We start from the raw sequence: 20,333 nt of genomic DNA, 5'->3' as shown, positions 1-20,333 counted from the left end.
TTGTATCTCTCTCAAGTTTCATAAAGAGATTCTTCTTCTTATTATTTGAATGTTTGGACATCCGTTCTTAGCTTGATTAACCTTTATGGTGAGAAGAATTTGGTTATGAACTTGCAAACCAAATCTTCTCAAATTGCTATGTTCTCCTTTAGTTGAGTTTCAAGCCACTGTTTAGCTCGATCTCTCACAAAAAATGCGAACAATATCAACTGGTATGCTCCAACAGGCACTCTATTAGTTTTAATTGTGTTGCATATTTGGAGCAAGTTAGAGATGTGCTTATTAGGATCCATGATGAGCGGATAATTTATACGCTTTTTGGCATTGTTTTTAGGTAGTTTTTAGTAAGTTCAACTACTTTTAGGGATGTTTTCATTAGTTTTTATGTTAAATTCACTATGAGTTTGTGTGTTTTTCTGTAATTTCAGGTAATTTCTGACTGAAATTGAGGGACGTGAGCAAAACTCTGAAAAATGCTGACAAAAGGACTGTTGATGCTGTTGGAATCTGACCTCCCTGCACTCAAAATGGATTTTCTGGAGCTACAGAACTCCAAATGGCGCGCTCTTAACGGCGTTGGAAAGTAGACATTCAGAGCTTTCCAGCAATATATAATAGTCCATACTTTATTTGGGAATTGACGACGTAAAGTGGCGCTCAACGCCAAGTACATGCTGCTGTCTGGAGTCAAACGCCAGAAACACGTCACGACCCGGAGTTGAACGCCAGAAACATGCTATAACTCGGCGTTCAACTCCAAAGGAAGCCTCAGCTCGTGGATAGATCAAGCTCAGCCCAAACATACACCAAGTGGGCCCCGGAAGTGGATTTATGCATCAATTACTTACTTCTGTAAACCCTAGTAGCTAGTCTAGTATATATAGGACATTTAACTATTGTATTAGACGTCTCTTTTGACCACGTTTCATCTTTGGTCTTAGTTTTGTTTTATTCTTCATCTTAGGAGACTATTGAACACGTTTTGGGGGCTGGCCATTCGGCCATGCCTGAACCTTTCACTTATGTATTTTCAACGGTGGAGTTTCTACACACCAAAGATTAAGGGTGTGGAGCTCTGCTGTACCTAAAGTTTCAATACAATTACTATTATTTTCTATTCAATTCTCTTTTATTCTTATTCCAAGATATACGTTGCACTTCAACTTGATGAATGTGATGATCCGTGACACTCATCATCATTCTCACCTATGAACGCGCGTGACTGACAACCACTTCCGTTCTACCTTAGGCTGGGCACATATCTCTTAGATTCCCCAATAGAATCTTCGTGGTATAAGCTAGATAGATGGCGGCATTCATGGGAATCCGGAAAGTCTAACCTTGTTTGTGGTATTCCGAGTAGGATTCTGGGAATCTGGAAAGTCTAACCTTGTCTGTGGTATTCCGAGTAAGATTCCGGTATTGAATGACTATGACGAGCTTCAAACTCCTGAAGGCTGGGCGTTAGTGACAGACGCAAAAGAATCAAGGGATTCTATTCCAACCTGATTGAGAACCGACAAATGATTAGCCGTGCTGTGACAGAGCATTTGGACCATTTTCACTGAGAGGATAGGATGTAGCCATCGACAAGGGTGATGCCTCCAGACGATTAGCCATGCAATGACAGCGCATAGGACCATTTTCCAGAGAGGATGAAAAGTAGCCATTGACGATGGTGATGCCCTACATACAGCTTGCCATGGAAAGGAATAAGAAGGATTGGATGAATGTAATAAGAAAGTAGAGATTCAAGAAGAGCACAACATCCCCATACGCCTATCTGAAATTCCCACTATTGATTTACATAAGTACTTCTATCCTATTTTATTTTCTGTTTATTATTAATTTTCGAACTTATCATAAACCATTTAATCTGCCTAACTGAGATTTACAAGGTGACCATAGCTTGCTTCATACCAACAATCTCTGTGGGATCGACCCTTACTCACGTAAGGTATTACTTGGATGACCCAGTACACTTGCTGGTTAAGTTGTGCGAAGTTGTGAACCATGGTATTGGCATCATGTTTTTGGCGCCATTGCCAAGGGAAGAAAAAGCAATAAATTTTACAAAATACAAGAACATATGAATCACAATTTCGTCCACCAATCCTCTTGAAAACTTCTTCCAAATTGCCAATTCTGTTGTACTAATGAGATAAGTTATGCCTTCAGCTCAAAATTGTTAGTTTTCACAGTGGGTGTTATAATGCTACTCCCACAATTCCTAAGATTGGGAGTAGTGTAGGATCCAAGTATCCTTCTAGCTTGATGACCATGGATAGCATTTTTGCCATTGACAACATTGTTGTGATTGTCTGCCATGTTGTTCTCTGATTCCTCTTTGATTTCTTCTACCACCCTCTTGTTTCTAGCTTGTTTTTCTCAATCTCTAGAGGGTCTGTTCAATTTCAAGATAAAATTAAAGAGGTTCCTCTTCTTGATTTCCCTACATAAACATAAAGACACCAAGAGAAAGAGAAATTAAAATTTCTTACATCAAAGTGAAGGGAATTTCCAGTGAAGTAAGTAACAAAAACAAACGAAAAAGTGTCTAATCTAGGTAATCAATTAATATGGTAGTTGTTAATCATGATTAATCCTCGACAATGGTGCCAAAAACTTGATGCAAAAAATTCACAAACTATCGGCAAGTGCACTGATGATCGGATTCTTGACGGTTTAGAATTCATCTAATGGAGTCTCGATGTAAAGTATAGTTTCCAAACCAATCAATAATCCTTTCATGCAAAAATTTTGGTTGTCACAAAGAACAAACCCTAAATAAGAATTAACCGGAGTATTTGGACTCCAGGTCGTCTCACAAGGAGTTGCAATGAAGTGTATGATTATTGGTTATGAGGTATTTTGGGGTTTTTGAGATTTTGGACAAGAAATGTAAATGGCAAAGAAAATAGACTAGCAACTAACAAAACTATTGGCAAGATATGAAAATTAGAAGTCCTATCCTAGTTATCCTCCTTAATTATGACCACAAATTGTTTATTGCTACCACTTCGTTAACCTCTAACCAAGGAGAAAAGTCAAGTCGATGAATTAACTTGATTCCACAAGTCCTAGCCAACTCCCAAGGGGAAGACTAGCGTTAGTGGTATCCAAATCAATTAGCAACTTCCAATTGTCGATCAATCAAAAGAATTAGATAACTCAAGCGTCACTAATTACTCTCCCTAGGCCAAGAGGATCAAGATCTATACTAAAATCCAACCAAACATTTCATCAAACACTTGGAAGGCATAAAAGGAAAGCATAGTAAATCAACAACAAGAATTAAATCTAACAATAATCAAATGTAAAGAATTAACACAACAATTAAAAGAAACAAGATCTACATGAATTACTTCAAATTTCATTGAAGGGAAATAGAAGAAGAAAGAGTGCATCAACAACAAAATAACAATTGCAAGAATGAAATATAAAATTAGAGAGAGGAAGAGTAGATGAACAAGAAATTGTAAAGGAAAAGTAAATCAAAACATGAATTAAACCTTGGATCCAAGAAGAATTAACTAAAGCTACCCTAAAATCTAGAGAGAGAAGAGAGCCTCTCTCTCTAGAATTCTAGCCTAAAACATGATGAAAACTCAACTATGACTACTTGGTTCATTCCCCCCTCAATCCTTGGGTTCAATAGCATCAGAAATGAGTTGCATTGGGCCCAAAATGAGCTAGAAATCGCTGGCCACGAGTTGCTCTTTAGTGGGTCACGTGCTCAATCGGCGCGTCCGCGCACATTGCGCGTGCGCGCCCCTATACGCGAAGCAACATATGGAAAAATTTATTTCATTTCAAAGCCCCAGATGTTAGCTTTCCAACGCAACTGAAACCGCCTCATTTGGATCTCTGTAGCTTAAGTTATGGTCGATTGAGTGCGAAGAGGTCAGGCTTGACAGCTTTACGGTTCCTTCATTTCTTCATGAGTTCTCCCACTTTGCATGCTTTTCTCCTCACTTCTTCCATTCAATACTTGCCTTATGAACCTGAAATCACTCAACAAATATATCAAGGCATCAAATGAAATTAAAGTGAATTAAATTTAGCTATTTTAGGGCCTAAAAAGCATGTTTTCACATTTAAGTACAAATCAAGGGAGAATTGCAAAACCATGCTATTTCATTGAATAAATGTGAGAAAAGGTGATAAAATCTCCCAAAATAAGCACAAGATAAACCACAAAATCGGAGTTTATCATGCATCAAATCGTATCAAGTAATACCACAGTGAGTAAGTTATCGTTTTCACAAGCATTAACGATTAAGCAAGCAATGATTAATTGATTAATCTAGTTGAACAATTCAAAATGTGGTTAAACATTGTTCAATTTTAAATTTAAGATCTAAATAGAATATCAGTGAATTAAAAACAAGCAGAGATCTAATGAAATAATAATGACTGAATTGAAGGCAATCACAATTAAACAAGGAATTAAAAGCAACAACAGTGAATTGAATAGAAGCAACGAACTAATAGAAATGAAAGCAATTAAAGAAAAGTGATTTAATAGAAGCAATTAAAGGAATAAAAAGTAAGTTGATTAAAAACGTTAAGGTGTAAAGATGCTAAATCCTCAGGATCAATGATTTTGACTTTCACCTCAATCATCCAAATATAGATCTCTGAAAATCATAAGTAATTAAATCTCAATTTTTTGATAATTCAATTTCTCTTAATTTAATCGATTGCTAATTTCTTAATCAATTGTCCATGAAAAGAAGTGAAACACATTCCCTAATTTAAAACCACACACCTCTTAAGATCCAAATCTGGTTGAGTAAATGTCACTTATCAAATTTAGATCTAAAACCATAAGAAGTGTGAGAAAGAGTTTCAACATACTTCTAAAACCCATTCTTCCCATATGAGCATAAAATGCAAATTAGAATTGAACAATTTTCCAATAGATTCAATTCCTTAAAATGAAGAACGAGAATTCTTTTTAAAGAACAATCAATGCATGAATCAGAGGTAGAAAAATAATTATATCAATCCATTAGAATTTAATAGAGCTCCTTCTCTTAAAGAAGGAGAATTTAGTGACTCATGATTGTGAGAAAAATTCCAATTCAAAGAGAATGATCAAAACGTAAAAGAATAAAAAATCAAAAACAAAAAAAAATCCTAACAACATGTTCTCCTTGGGCTTTTATACTCTAACCTAATTAAACTAAAATTCAAATTCAAATTAAATTCAAATGACATCAAATTTACTCTTCTTCCTAAGTCATGCACTCCCCATGATTCTTCTCCTCAGTTGGATCCTTATTCTTTGATGCCTCATGGGCTTGATTAGCTTTTGGGCTTAGAGATGCACCTTGAAGGAATATTGGCATGAGATTTAAGTAAGCCACGTTGCACGTGTGTAATGAGAGAGTGCTGGCGTGTGTGTGATATGAGTAATGTTTGCACACCTTTAATGCTTCCAAAGTTTGTAGCCCCTGGAGTTTGGCCGAATGTGGCCTTGGCATGACAGTGGCATGAAGCACGTCCCTAGAAGGAAGGAGGAAAGCTTGGGTGTGGCCGGGGTGTGCTAAACGTGGGGCGTATGTGATGCTTACATGGATGGAACTCCATGGCCGTGAGGCTAGCATTGCTGTGGAGAGACGCCTTCGATCCTTGCATGAAGAGGGCTCCAAGGGCATGGGTGTAGCGTGAGGGAAGTATGGATTTGAGACACGCTTGCGACTCATGCAAGAAGGGAGTCTCAAGGATGTGACGCTGGCGTGAGAGGGAGAACATGCCTGCGACAAGGAGACTTGGAGGCTTGAACTGGCATGAGGTTGGCGTCGTTGGGATGACACGCCTTCAATGAAGTAAATGCTGGAGATGTGTGGACGTGAGGTTGCGTGTGTGTGGTGACATGCTTGCGATGCATGCAAGAAGGAGGATGAACTGGCGTCTCTGGGAGAATGCACAGGCATGAAGAATGTGAGAGAGGCTGGCACGCCAACGATCCTGACTTGAACGGGCGTGTCTTGGAGTGCATGCCTGTGATCCTCACTTGCCTTTAGATGAAATAGCGTGAGGGAGGTTGGCACGCCTTCAATGCATGCATGCTTTGGAATGAATTGGCGTGTTGTTGGTGTCCCTAGAGTGCACGCCTGTGACCTTGGGTTCTTAGAGAGATTTCATGGGTGTTGTTGTTGGCATGAAGGACGTTGGGGCACGTCCTTGGGAGCAAACCATGCATGACTGGCGTGAGGGCAGCGTGGGCAACGTGCGACACCCTCAATGAATCCTTATTCACCATCCCTCTCGAACTTGGCTCAGCGTGGTTCTGGCATGAAGGAGGTTGCATGTCCATGAAGAGCCTTGCTCCACTACTACCCTATTCTTCACCCTTCTAGTGGCTCATTTCTCCTTGTTTCTCAATAATTTCCTATAAACATGCACACAAGATCATTGGAGTGATTTTGCTCAAAATACAATAGATTTAACAGCAATTATTCACTTTATTAAGCTATTTAGCTAGAAAATAACTATAAGATGCTTATTCATCACCCCGTAGCTGTGAATTATTATCCTAGATAGATAGGTTGGAAAAACCTTTGATTAGACACACGGGTGTTGGTTTGTTTGATCTCTTTCTCTCTCTTCCTTCTCCAAATTTGTTCCTCTAATTCGGGTGTTGATTTTCCTTTTGGTTTCTAATCCTCCTCCCAAATTGTTTAGCTTGTAGCCAAGGTCCCCATTGTTCCTCCCGTTAACTTCCATTCACCAAGTCCTCCAAATATTAACCGCAAGCTCTGATTTCAAACCTTAAATAACCAAAATAGTGGAAAAAGTTTCCAATTGTCTTATACTTTATCTGAGTCTTTATGACTTTGTTGTTTTTGCTTGAAATTTTTAAAATCCTTCTCAAAGGTTTAGTTATGTCCAACAGTATTGGAATTTTGAGAATTGTTTCTTCTTTCCCCCTCATAGTGAACACATTAGTATCTATGACATTTCTTATCGTCTCTCCCACCTTTTCCCCTAAATCTGTTGGTGCACGAATCCCCATACTCCGTACAGCTGTACCAGCAAATGCACTGTGTCATCCAATTAATACTTGAGTGAGTCAGGATCGATCCCACAAGAATTGTTGGCTTGAAGCAAGCTATGGTTATCTTGTAGGTCTTAGCCAGGCGAATCAGAAGGAGTTGGTTTAACTTTGTATAAATTACTTTTTATATCAAATATTTGAAAGGTAAACAGGGATAAAGAATTAAATGGAATCAATAATAGGAATATGTTGAATGATTGGAGTTGCTTTGTCATGCACCACTATTTCGTGATACATCTTGTGCTTAATTAAGTGGATTTTATCCACTAATATCACATTTATTCATGTAAATTGCATGTTTTGTATTTTCCTTCCTGATTTTGTGCTATGATTGAAAACATATTTCTTTGGTCTTAATTTAGCTAATTTTAATCCTCTCTCATTACCATTCGATGCCTTGATATGTGTTTTAAGTGTTTTTAGAGATTACAGGGCAAGAATAGCGTAGAGGATGGAAAGGAAGCATGCAAAAGTGAAAGAAATACAAGAAGCTGAAGGAACTGCAAAGCTGTCAGCCCTAACCTCTTCGCACTCAATCGATCATAACTTGAGCTACAGAAATCCAAATGAGGTTGTTTCAGTTGCGTTGGAAAGCTAACGTCCGGGACTTCAAAATGATATATAATTTGCCATAGTGGCCATGCAGCTAGGCGACACGCACGTGCACCTGACACGCACGCGCACATTAGCGAAAAGTCCATCGGTGCGCACGCGCACCTGGCGCTTATGCGCGACATACTGCGACTACAGAAATCGCTGTGGGCAATTTCTGGACTGTTTTTGACCGAGTTTTTGGCCCAGAAAACACATATTAGAGGCTGCAGAGTGGGAAAATCATTCATTCATCAGACACTTCTCATTATACACAATTTTTAGGTTTTAGATGTAGATTCTAGGGAGAGAGGCTCTTTCCTCTCTCTAGGTTTGAGGATTTAGGATTTCTCTTAGTTTTAGGTTTATTTCTTTCCAATTTCAGGTTCAATGTTCCTTCGATTTAGTTTCTCTTCTACTTTTATTTATTCTATTACTTTAATTTATGAATTCTCATGTTAGATTTGATTTCTCTTATTAATGCAATTTGAGGTATTTCATGTTTATTATTTGTTCGTCCATTTGTTGTTATTGAATCTCTTGGTTCTGGTTGAGTAATTGGTGACACTTGAGTTATCACACTCCTTTGTTAATGGATAATTGTTATGTTTGCTAGTTGATTTGAATTTCACTAACTCTAGTCTTTTTATAGGAGTTGACTAGGACCTGGAAAATCAACTTGATTTATCCACTTGACATACCTTCATAGTTAGAGGTTGACCAAGTGGGAGCAATGAACAATTCTCATCACAATTGATAAGGATAACTAGGATAGGACATTCAATTCGCATACCTTGCCAAGAGCTTTTCTAGTTATTAGTTTATTCCTTTTGCCATTTACTATTCTGGCTTCTTATCTTAAAAAAACCCCAAAATATACCTTTACATAACCAATAACAATAACACTTCTGATGAGCGGATAATTTATACGCTTTTTGGTATTGTTTTTAGATAGTTTTTAGTATAATCTAGCTACTTTTAGGGATGTTTTCATTAGTTTTTATGCTAAACACACATTTCTAGACTTTACTATGAGTTTGTGTTTTTTTCTGTGATTTTAGGTATTTTCTAGCTGAAATTGAGGGACCTGAGCAAAACTCTGATAAAAGGCTGACAAAGGACTGCTGATGTTGTTGGATTCTGACCTCCTTGCACTCGAAATGGATTTTCTGGAGCTATAGAACTTAAATTGGAGCGCTCTCAACAGCTTTGGAAATTAGACATCCAGAGCTTTCCAACAATATATAATAGTTCATACTTTATTCAAGATTAGATTACGTAAACTGGCGCTCAACGCCAGTTCCATGCTGAATTCTAGAGTCAAACGCCAGAAACGCGTCACGAACCAGAGTTGAACGCCAAAAACACGCTACAACTTGGCGTTCAACTCCAAAAGAAGCCTCTGCATGTGTAAACCTCAAACTCAACCCAAGCACACACCAAGTGGGCCCCGAAAGTGGATTTCTGCATCAATTACTTACTTCTGTAAACCCTAGTAGCTAGTCTAGTATAAATAGAACATTTTACTATTGTATTCTGGGTCTTTGACCATTCGGTCTTTTGACCATAGGTCCTGCTCCTTATTTTCGAATTCATATTACATTTTGGGGGCTGGCCATTCGGCCATGCCTAGACCTTCACTTATGTATTTTCAACGGTGGAGTTTCTACACACCATAGATTAAGGGTGTTGAGCTCTGATGTACCTCGAGTTTTAATGCAATTACTAATATTTTCTATTCAATTCAACTTATTCTTATTCTAAGATATTCGTTGCACTTCAACATGATGAATGTGATGATCCGTGACACTCATTATCATTCTCACCTATGAACGTGTGACTGACAACCACTTCCGTTCTACCTTAGACCGGGCACATATCTCTTGGATTCCTGATGCACGACGCATGGTTGCCCTCGCCTGACATCTGAGCCTTCCATTCCGTGAGATCATAGTCTTCGTGGTATAAGCTAGAATTGATGGCGGCATTCATGAGAATCCGGAAAGTCTAAACATTGTCTGTGGTATTCCGAGTACGATTCCGGGATTGAATGACTGTGACGAGCTTCAAACTCGCGATTGTTAGGCGTGATGACAAACGCAAAAGAATCAAGGGATTCTATTCCAACATGATCGAGAATCGACAGATGATTAGCCATGCGGTGATAGAGCATTTGGACCTTTTTCACTGAGAGGATGGGATGTAGCCATTGACAACGGTGATGCCCTACATACAGCTTGCCATGGAAAGGAGTAAGAAGGATTGGATGAAGGCAGTAGGAAAGCAGAGATTCAGAAGGAGCACAGCATCTTCATATGCCTATCTGAAATTCCCATCGATGATCTACATAAGTATTTTTATCTTTACTTTCTGTTTATTTACTATTATTATTCGAAAACTCCATAACCATTTATTATCCGCCTGACTGAGATTTACAAGATGACCATAGCTTGCTTCATACCAACAATCTCTGTGGGATCGACCCTTACTCACGTAAGGTTTATTACTTGGACGACCCAGTACACTTGCTGGTTAGTAGAGCGAAGTTGTGAAATTATGTTTAGACCATGGTATTGAGCACCAAGTTTTTGGGACCATTACCTGGGAATCAATTTCGAACAACAATTTAAGTATGAATCACAATTTCGTCCACCAAGTTTTTGGCACCGTTGCCGGGGATTGTTCGAGTATGGACAACTGACGGTTCATCTTGTTGCTCAGATTAGGTAATTTTCTTTTTTATTTTCTTTTCAAAAAGTTTTCAAAAATATTTTTCAAAATTTTCCCTTTGTTTTCGAAAAATCCTTCAGAGTTTTTAAGAATGAATTCTAGAGTTTCAAAATGGTATGCTGAAGCTTGGCTGGCAATCAAGCTTTAGACTAACCTGGTATGATTCCTGGGATTTTGATTGAGGACTTTGAATTCATTACTTCCTTTTTCCTTTATGTTTTTCGAAAAATATAAAATAAAATACAAAAACATTCATAAAATCATAAAAACCAAAAATATTTTGTGTTTCTTGTTTGAGTCTAGTGTCATGTTTTAAGTTTGGTGTCAATTGCATATTCATCTTGTTCTTGCATTTTTCGAAAATTCATGCATTCATAGTGTTCTTCATGATCTTCAAGTTGTTCTTGGTAAGTCTTCTTGTTTGATCTTTAAATTTTCTTGTTTTGTGTTGCATGATGTTTTTCATGTGCATTTTTACATTCATAGTGTCTAAACATGAAAGATTTCTAAGTTTGGTGTCTTGCATGTTTTCTTTGCATCAAAAATTTTTCAAAAATATGTTCTTGATGTTCATCATGATCTTTAAAGTGTTCTTGGTGTTCATCTTGACATTCATAGTGTTCTTGCATGCATCATGTGTTTTGATTCATAATTTTCATGTTGTGAGTCATTTTTGTTGTTTTTCTCTCTCATCATTAAAAATTTTAAAATAAAAGAAAATATCTTTTCCTTTTTTTCTCTCAAAATTTCGAAAATTTGGGTTGACTTAGTCAAAAAATTTTAAAATTAGTTGTTTCTTGTAAGTCAAGTCAAATTTTCAAATTTTAAAAATCTTATCTTTTTAAAACTTTTTCAAAAATTAAATCTTTTTCATTTTTCTTATTAATTTTCGAAAATTCTTTAAAATATTTTTCAAAAATCTTTTTCTTAATTTTATTTTTATTTTCGAAACTTAACTAATAATTAATATGATTGATTCAAAAATTTGAAGTTTGTTACTTTCTTGTTAAGAAAGGTTCAATCTTTAAATTCTAGAATCTTATCTTTTAGTTTCTTGTTAGTAAAGTAATCAATTTTAATTTTAATCATATCTTTTTATCTTATATTTTATATCATATCTTTTTCAAAATTTTATCTTTTTCAAAAAATTTTGATTTTAAAATTTTTTTTCTTACTTCTTATCTTCTTATCTTTTCAAAAATTGACTTTCAAATCTTTTTCAACTAACTATTTGACTTTTTGTTTATTTCTTATCTTTTTCAAAACCACCTAACAACTTTTCTCTCTCTAATTTTCAAAAAATTCTTTTTAATTAATTAATTGTTTTAAATTTTAATTTTAATTTTATTTCTTATCTTAATTTTCGAAAATCATTAACTCCTTTTCAAAATTATTTTCGAAAACTTCTGTCTCTCATCTTATCCTATTTATTTGTTCATTTACTAACACTTCTCTTCATCTCAAATCTCTGCCCCTATCCTCACCCTTGTGTTTGGATTCTCCTTTCTTTATTCCCTTCTTCTTCTACTAACATAAAGGAATCTCTACACTGTGACATAGAGGATTCCTCTTCTTTTTTCTGTTCTCTTCTCTTTCATATGAGTAGGAATAAGGAAAAAGGCATTCTTGTTGAAGCTGATCCAGAACCTGAAAGGACTCTGAAGAGGAAACTAAGAGAAGCTAAATTACAACAATCCAGAGACAACCTTGCTGAAATTTTTGAACAAGAAAAGGAGATGGCAGCCGAACCCAACAACAATAATGCAAGAAGGATGCTTGATGATTATACCACACCTACGTCCAAGTTTGATGGAAGAAGCATCTCAATTCCTGCCATAGGAGCAAACAGTTTTGAGCTGAAACCTCAATTAGTTGCTGTAATGCAATAGAACTGCAAGTTTCATGGACTTCCATCAGAAGATCCCTACCAGTTCTTAACTGAGTTCTTGTAGATCTGAGAGACTGTTAAGACTAATGGAGTAGATCCTGAAGTCTACAGACTCATGCTTTTCCCTTTTGCTGTAAGAGATAGAGCTAGAGCATGGTTAGACTCTCAACCTAAAGATAGCCTGGACTCCTGGGATAAGCTGGTCACAGCTTTCTTAGCTAAATTCTTTCCTCCTCAAAAGCTGAGCAAGCTTAGAGTGTATGTTCAAACTTTCAAACAAAAAGATGGTGAATCCCTCTATGAAGCTTGGGAAAGATACAAGCAGATAACCAAAAGATGTTCTTCTGACATGTTTTCAGAATGGACCATGATAGATATATTCTATTATGGTCTCTCTGAGTTCTCAAAGATATCCCTGGACCATTCTGCAGGTGGATCCATTCACCTAAAGAAAATGCCTGCAGAGGCTCAAGAACTTATTGACATGGTTGCAAATAACCAGTTCATGTACACTTCTGAGAGGAATTCCGTGAATAATGGGACACCTCAAAAGAAGGGGGTTCTTGAAATTGATGCTCTAAATGCCATATTGGCTCAGAACAAAATGTTGACTCAGCAAGTCAACATGATTTCTCAAAGTCTGAATGGATGGCAAAATGCATCCAACAGTACTAAAGAGGCATCTTCTGAAGAAGAAGCTTATGATCCTGAGAATCCTGCAATAGCAGAGGTAAATTATATGGGTGAACCTTATGGAAACACCTATAATTCATCATGGAGAAATCATCCAAATTTCTCATGCAAGGATCAACAAAAGCCTCAACAAGGCTTTAATAATGGTGGAAGAAATAGGCTCAGTAATATCAAGCCTTATCCATCATCTTCTCAGCAATAGACAGAGAATTCTGAATAGAGCACCTCTAACTTAGCAAACTTAGTCTCTGATCTGTCTAAGGCCACTTTAAGTTTCAAGAGTGAAACAAGGTCCTCCATTAGAAATCTGGAGGCACAAGTGGGCCAGCTGAGTAAGAAAGTCACTGAAACTCCTCCTAGTACTCTCCCAAGTAATACTGAAGAAAATCCAAACAGAGAGTGCAAGGCCATTGATATAATCAATATGGCCAAACCTAGAGAGGAAGGAGATGACGTGAATCCCAATGAGGAAGACCTCATGGGACGTCTCTCAAGCAAGAAGGAGTTCTCTATTGAGGACCCAAAGAAAACTGAGGCTCATATAGAGACCATAGAGATTACATTAAACCTCCTTCTGCCATTCATGAGCTCTGAAGACTATTCTTCCTCTGAAGAGGATGAAGATGTAACTGGAGAGCAAGTTGCTCAATATCTAGGAGCTATCATGAAGTTGAATGCCATGTTATTTGGTAATGAAACTTTGGGAAGGTTAACCTCCCTTGCTCATTGGTGAACTAGATACATGGGTTCAGCAAACTTTACCTCAAAAGAAACAAGATCTTGGTAAATTCTTAATACCCTGTACCATAGGCACCGTGACCTTTGAAAAGGCTCTGTGTGACCTAGGGTCAGGCATAAATCTAATGCCACTCTTTGTAATGGAGAAGCTGGAGATCATTGAGGTACAACCTGCCATATTCTCATTACAATTGGCAGAAAAGTCAGTAAGACAAGCTTATGGAGTGGTAGAGGACGTGTTAGTAAAGGTTGAAGGCCTTTACATCCCTGCTGATTTCATAATCTTAGACACTAGGAAGGAGGAGGATGAATGCATCATCCTTGGAAGACCTTTCCTAGCCACAGCAGGAGCTGTGATAGATGTTAACAGAGGAAAATTAGTCCTTTAATTGAATGGGGACTACCTTGTGTTTAAGGATCAAGGGTATTTTTCTTTAACAATGGAGAGGAAGCATGAAAAGCTTCTCTCAGTACAGAGTCAAACAAAGCCCCCACCATCAAACTCTAAGTTTGGTGTTGGGAGGCCACAGCAAAACACTAAGTTTGGTGTTGAATCCCCACATCCAAACTCTAAGTTTGGTGTTGGGAGTCTACAACATTAACCTGATTACCTGTGTGGCTCCATGAGAGCCCACTGTCAAGCTATTGACATTAAAGAAGCTCTTATTGTTCTTTTATGTTTTATTAGGTTCATGATCATGTGGAGTCACGAAAAAAATACTAAAATTAAAAATAGAATCAAAAATAGCAGAAGAAAAATCACACCCTGGAGGAAGGACTTACTGGCGTTCAAACGCCAGTAAGGAGCATCTGGCTAGCGTTCAACGCCAGAACAAAGCATGGATCTGGCATTGAACGCCAGAAACAAGCAGCATCCTGGCGTTTGAACGCCAGGAGTATACCCTGAGGAGAGCTGGCGCTGAACGCCAGAAACAAGCATGGAACTGGCATTCAACGCCAGAAACATGCTACAATTGGGCGTTGAACGCCCATCATAAGCATCACTTCGGCATTTAAATGCCAGAATTGTATGCAAAGGCATTTTAAATGCCTAATTGGTGTATGGATGTAAATCCTTGACACCTCAGGATCTGTGGACCCCACAGGATCCCCACCTACCTCAACTCACCTTCTCTCTTCTTCACCAATCACCTCAATCTCTCTTCCCTATCACCTCTTTACCACTCACATCCATCTATCTCTTCCCCACCTAATCCCACCCATATGGCCGAAACATACACTTCTCTCCCTCTCATCCATATTTTCTCTTTTTCTTCTTCTTTTCTTTCTTCTCTTGCTCGAGGGCGAGCAAAATTCTAAGTTTGGTGCGGTAAAAGCATAGCTTTTTTCTTTTTCCATAACCATTGGTGGCACCTAAGGCCAGAGAAACCTAAAAAAAAGGATAGAAAAGGGAAGACAAAAAATTTTTCATTTCAAGGGTCCATAGCTCAGTAATAGAGCATTTGACTGCACATCAAGAGAGCATGAGGAATTCCCTCATCAAGAAATTCCTGAGATACCTTAGGGGATACATTTTCCTCCACAACTATTGGGAGCAACTAAGGATAGGAGCACCAAAATCACTAGGGATCATGCAACAGAGGCAAGGAAGAGACATAAAGGAGCTCAAAAAGCACCATTGGTCCTCCAAAAGGCGCCACCCTCACTAAGGTGGACTCATTCCTTAACTTCCTTGTTCTTATCTCTCTGTTTTTCGATTTTTATGCTATATGTTTGTTTATGTTTTGTGTCTTTATTACATGATCATTAGTATTTAGTAACTATGTCTTAAGGCTATGAATAATTCCATGAATCCTTCACCTTTCTTAAATGAAAAATATTCCTAATTCAAAAGAACAAGAGGTACATGAATTTCGAAATTATCTTTGAATTTAGTTTAATTATATTGATGTGGCGACAATACTTTTTGTTTTCTGAATGAATGCTTGAACAATGCATAATTTTGATCTTGTTGTTTATGAATGTTAAAATTGTTGGCTCTTGAAAGAATGATGAACAAAGAGAATGCTATTGACAATCTGAAAAATCATGAAAATTGATTCTTGAAGCAAGAAAAAGCAGTGAAAAAGCAAAAGCTTGAAAAAAAATGGCAAAAAAAAAAAGAAAAAGCAAGTAGAAAAAGCCAATAGCCTTTAAAACCAAAAGGCAAGGGTAAAAAGGATCCAAGGCTTTGAGCATCAATGGATAGGAGGGCCCAAGGAAATAAAATCCAGGCCTAAGCGGCTAAATCAAGCTGTCCCTAACCATGTGCTTGTGGCATGCAGGTCCAAGTGAAAAGTTTGAGACTGAGTGGTTAAAGTCGTGATCCAAAGCAAAAAGAGTGTGCTTAAGAATTCTGGACACCTCTAACTGGGGACTTTAGCAAAGCTGAGTCACAATCTGAAAAGGTTCACCCAGTTATGTGTCTGTGGCATTTATGTATCTGGTGGTAATACTGGAAAACAAAGTGCTTAGAGCCACGGCCAAGACACATAAAAGTAGCTGTGTTCAAGAATCAACATACTTAACTAGAAGAATCAATAACACTATCTGAATATCTAAGTTCCTGCAGATGCCAATCATTCTAAACTTCAAAGGAAAAAGTGAGATGCCAAAACTGTTCAGAGGCAAAAAGCTACAAGTCCCGCTCGTCTAATTAGGACTAATATTCATTGATATTCTGGAATTTATAGTATATTCTCTTCTTTTTATCCTAATTGATTTCCAGTTGCTTGGGGATAAGCAACAATTTAAGTTTGGTGTTGTCATGAGCTGATAATTTATACGCTTTTTGGCATTGTTTTTAGATAGTTTTTAGTATAATCTAGCTACTTTTAGGGATGTTTTCATTAGTTTTTATGCTAAATTCACATTTCTGGATTTTACTATGAGTTTGTGTTTTTTTCTGTGATTTCAGAAATTTTCTGGCTGAAATTGAGGGACCTGAGAAAAACTCTGATAAAAGGCTGACAAAGGACTGCTGATGCTGTTGGATTCTGATCTCTCTGCACCTGAAATGGATTTTCTGGAGCTACAGAATTTCAAATGGTGCGCTCTCAATGGCGTTAGAAAGTAGACATCCAGAGCTTTCCCGCAATATATACCATACTTTATTTGAGATTAAACGACGTAAACTGGCGCTCAACCCCAGTTCCATGCTGCATTCTGGAGTCAAACGCCAGAAACACGTCACGAACCAGAGTTGAATGCCAAAAACACGTTACAACTTGGCGTTCAACTCTAAAAGAAGCCTCTGCACGTGTAAAGCTCAAGCTCAGCCCAAGCACACACCAAGTGGGCCCCGGAAGTGGATTTCTGCATCAATTACTTACTTCTGTAAACCCTAGTAGCTAGTCTAGTATAAATAGAACATTTTACTATTGTATTCTAGGTCTTTGACCATTTGGTCTTTTGACCATAGGTCCTTCCCCCTATTTTCAAAGCAGGCGCGGATTGATGAATAGGAGATGTTGTGCGAGTATCTACAGGACCCAAATTATCAATAAGTTCGCCAAGTACGTTAAAAATTCGTCCTAGAGTTGCTCCGCCCACTGGAACACTTAGGGGAGCTCCCGTATCAATCACTTCCATTCCTCTCATTAGACCATCTGTAGCGCTCATAGCTACAGCTCTAACTCGATTATTTCCTAATGATTGCTGTACTTCACAAGTCACGTTAATTTGTTGACCAACAATGTCTCGACCCTTTACAACGCTCTTACATTTTGGGGGCTGGCCATTTGGCCATGCCTGGACCTTCACTTATGTATTTTCAACGGTGAAGTTTCTACACACCATAGATTAAGGGTGTGGAGCTCTGCTGTACCTCGAGTTTTAATGCAATTACTACTATTTTCTATTCAATTCAACTTATTCTTATTCTAAGATATTCGTTGCACTTCAACATGATGAATGTGATGATCCGTGACACTCATTATCATTCTCACCTATGAACGCATGAATTACAACCACTTCCGTTCTACCTTAGACTGGGCGCATATCACTTGGATTCCTGATGCACGACACATGGTTGCCCTTTCTTGACAACCGAGCTTTCCATTCTGTGAGATCAGAGTCTTCATGGTATAAGCTAGAATTGATGGCGGCATTCATGAGAATCCAGAAAGTCTAAACCTTGTCTGTGGTATTCCAAGTAGGATTCTGGGATTGAATGACTGTGACGAGCTTCAAACTCGCGATTGTTCGGCATGATGACAAACGCAAAAGAATCAAGGGATTCTATTCCAACATGATCGAGAACCGACAGATGATTAGTCGTGCCGTGACAGAGCATTTGGACCTTTTTCATTGAGAGGATGGGATGTAGCCATTGACAATGGTGATGCCCTACATACAGCTTGCCATGGAAAGGAGTAAGAAGGATTGGATGAAGGTAGTAGGAAAGCAGAGATTCAGAAGGAGCACAGCATCTTCATATGCCTATCTGAAATTCCCATCGATGATCTACATAAGTATTTTTATCTTTATTTTTTGTTTATTTACTATTATTATTCGAAAACTCCATAACCATTTATTATCCGCCTGACTGAGATTTACAAGATGACCATAGCTTGCTTCATACCAACCATCTCAGTGGGATCGACCCTTACTCACGTAAGGTTTATTACTTGGACGACCCAGTACACTTGCTGGTTAGTAGAGCGAAGTTGTGAAATTATGTTTAGACCATGGTATTGAGCACCAAGTTTTTGGGGCCATTACCTGGGAATCAATTTCGAATAACAATTTAAGTATGAATCACAATTTTGTCCACCAACTTCCTTACAATTCCATGAGAGACGACCCGAGGTTTAAATACTTCGGTTATCAATTTTATTAGGGGTTTTTTACTTGTGACAACCACGTTTTTTGTACGAAAGGATTTTTTGTTGGTTTAGAAGCTATACTTGCAATGAGAATTTATTTGTGAAATTCTAGACCACACAAGAATCCGTTCGTCAAAAAAATGGCACCGTTGCCGGAAAATTGCAAACGTGTGCCTTATTATTGTTTATTGTAAATATTTGTTTTTTTTGCTTGTTTGTTAGTTTTTGTTGGTTTTTAGGACTTAGTTGCTTATTTTTATTGGTTTTTGTTTTTATTTGCTACTATGAATTCTCATCCCTTTGGCTATGAGTTTGGTTCAAACTATGTTGTGGGAAATAGAAGCTACAATGAGAATATGCATCAAGGTTGGAACAATCAAAGATGGGAGCAGCCACAAGGATTTGATCAACCTCTTGGCAACAGCCTCCACCAACATACTATGATCAAGTGCCATTCCAAGAGGCATATCCAGATAATGGCTATGGTGATCACTCTTTTGATTATCAACAACCACCACCATATGCTTCTGGACCACCTCCTCAATATAGCCCTCAACCCTACTCACAAGCCCCTTTCCACCATTCACCTTCATATGACCCTAACCCTTATACACCATACCAACCACCATATGAACCATACATAGAACCACCCCCTCAATATACACCATCTTCATACCCTTATCAAGAAGAATCACCTCTGTATTATGAGCCCTTTCTCCCAACAAATGAACCCTCATATCCACCCCAACCTCCATTGGATAACAACACACTAATATCATTGGTCTCACCTCTACACTCCAAAATCTTTTATCCCGCATGAACCAACCCTCTACCTCCAATATTCAACCCTCAAGCTTTAGCACACCACCACCCTCCGTGCAAGAATACCCATATCCATCAATCCAAGAGTAAGATGATCCCAATTATGCTATTGACATGGAACAAGAGAGAAGGGATCATCTTCGCGAATTCATACTTCATAAGAAGCTAGAGGAAGCCCTAAAGGTGGAGGTAGGAGACACCCTTGAAGATGAAGGGGTAGTTGAAGGGAGTTGTCATGGAAAGGAAATCATCAAGGAGGAGTTTCATTTTGTATTAAAGCAAGTGGAGAAAGCCGAAATTATCACAGAAGAGGAAGTGATTGCAAACTTAGGAGATGCGAAACCCCCACGGGAAACTCAAGTCATAGAGCTTCCTTCCAAGACGTTTGAAATTGAGGTTCAGGATAATGTACAACTTCCAAGGCATATCATGGTTGAAGACTTGGAAGAGGTTGATCAAGAGATGGAGATTCAAGAAGAAGAAGCACAACCTTCCATGCCCTTGGTAAGCAATGAAGAAGAGATTGAATTAGAAGAAAGCTACCAAGTGGAAGAGGAAGAGGTTAATATTGAATAAGATTGCAAAGAGGTGGAAGTTATCCAGGGAGAACACAAGGGAATGGAACTTGCAAGATCACTAGAAACACCTCTCCCAAGGCCATTACCATCCAATACAACATTCAAGTGGGTAAAATTCCTATCCTTAACCTTTACTTTCCCCCTTGAATATGGGCTACTGGAGACAGATGGTCAACTTAGAGCTTTTTGTGGCATTAAGAGCAAAAGGAAGATGGTTAGTGGTAAGAGTTGCCAGGCAAGGTTCGATATGGTTGCATGCTCCAAATTGAAGGGTAAGGTTTGGTGTAGAGCTCAATTAAATGGGTCTAGGAAGTTATTTGGATGCTTCAGTGAGAATTCAAATTGCTTGCCACCCGGTTGGAGCAATAATGATCAACACAAAGATGGGTGCAAAAGCAAAG

At 38.1% G+C, this 20,333-nt stretch overlaps 1 non-coding gene across 1 annotated transcript; it reads right to left on the bottom strand.

Moving 5' to 3' along the window:
* Positions 1–12,522: 12,522 nt before the first annotated feature.
* Positions 12,523–12,626, bottom strand: LOC112713767 (small nucleolar RNA R71). The gene has a single exon (XR_003158732.1). It is a non-coding gene; the product is annotated as a small nucleolar RNA R71 (small nucleolar RNA).
* Positions 12,627–20,333: the final 7,707 nt, after the last annotated feature.

Source organism: Arachis hypogaea, chromosome 1, assembly GCF_003086295.3.
Source record: "Arachis hypogaea cultivar Tifrunner chromosome 1, arahy.Tifrunner.gnm2.J5K5, whole genome shotgun sequence".
NCBI lineage: Eukaryota > Viridiplantae > Streptophyta > Magnoliopsida > Fabales > Fabaceae > Arachis > Arachis hypogaea.
This window is presented reverse-complemented; position numbering and strand designations above follow the sequence as displayed.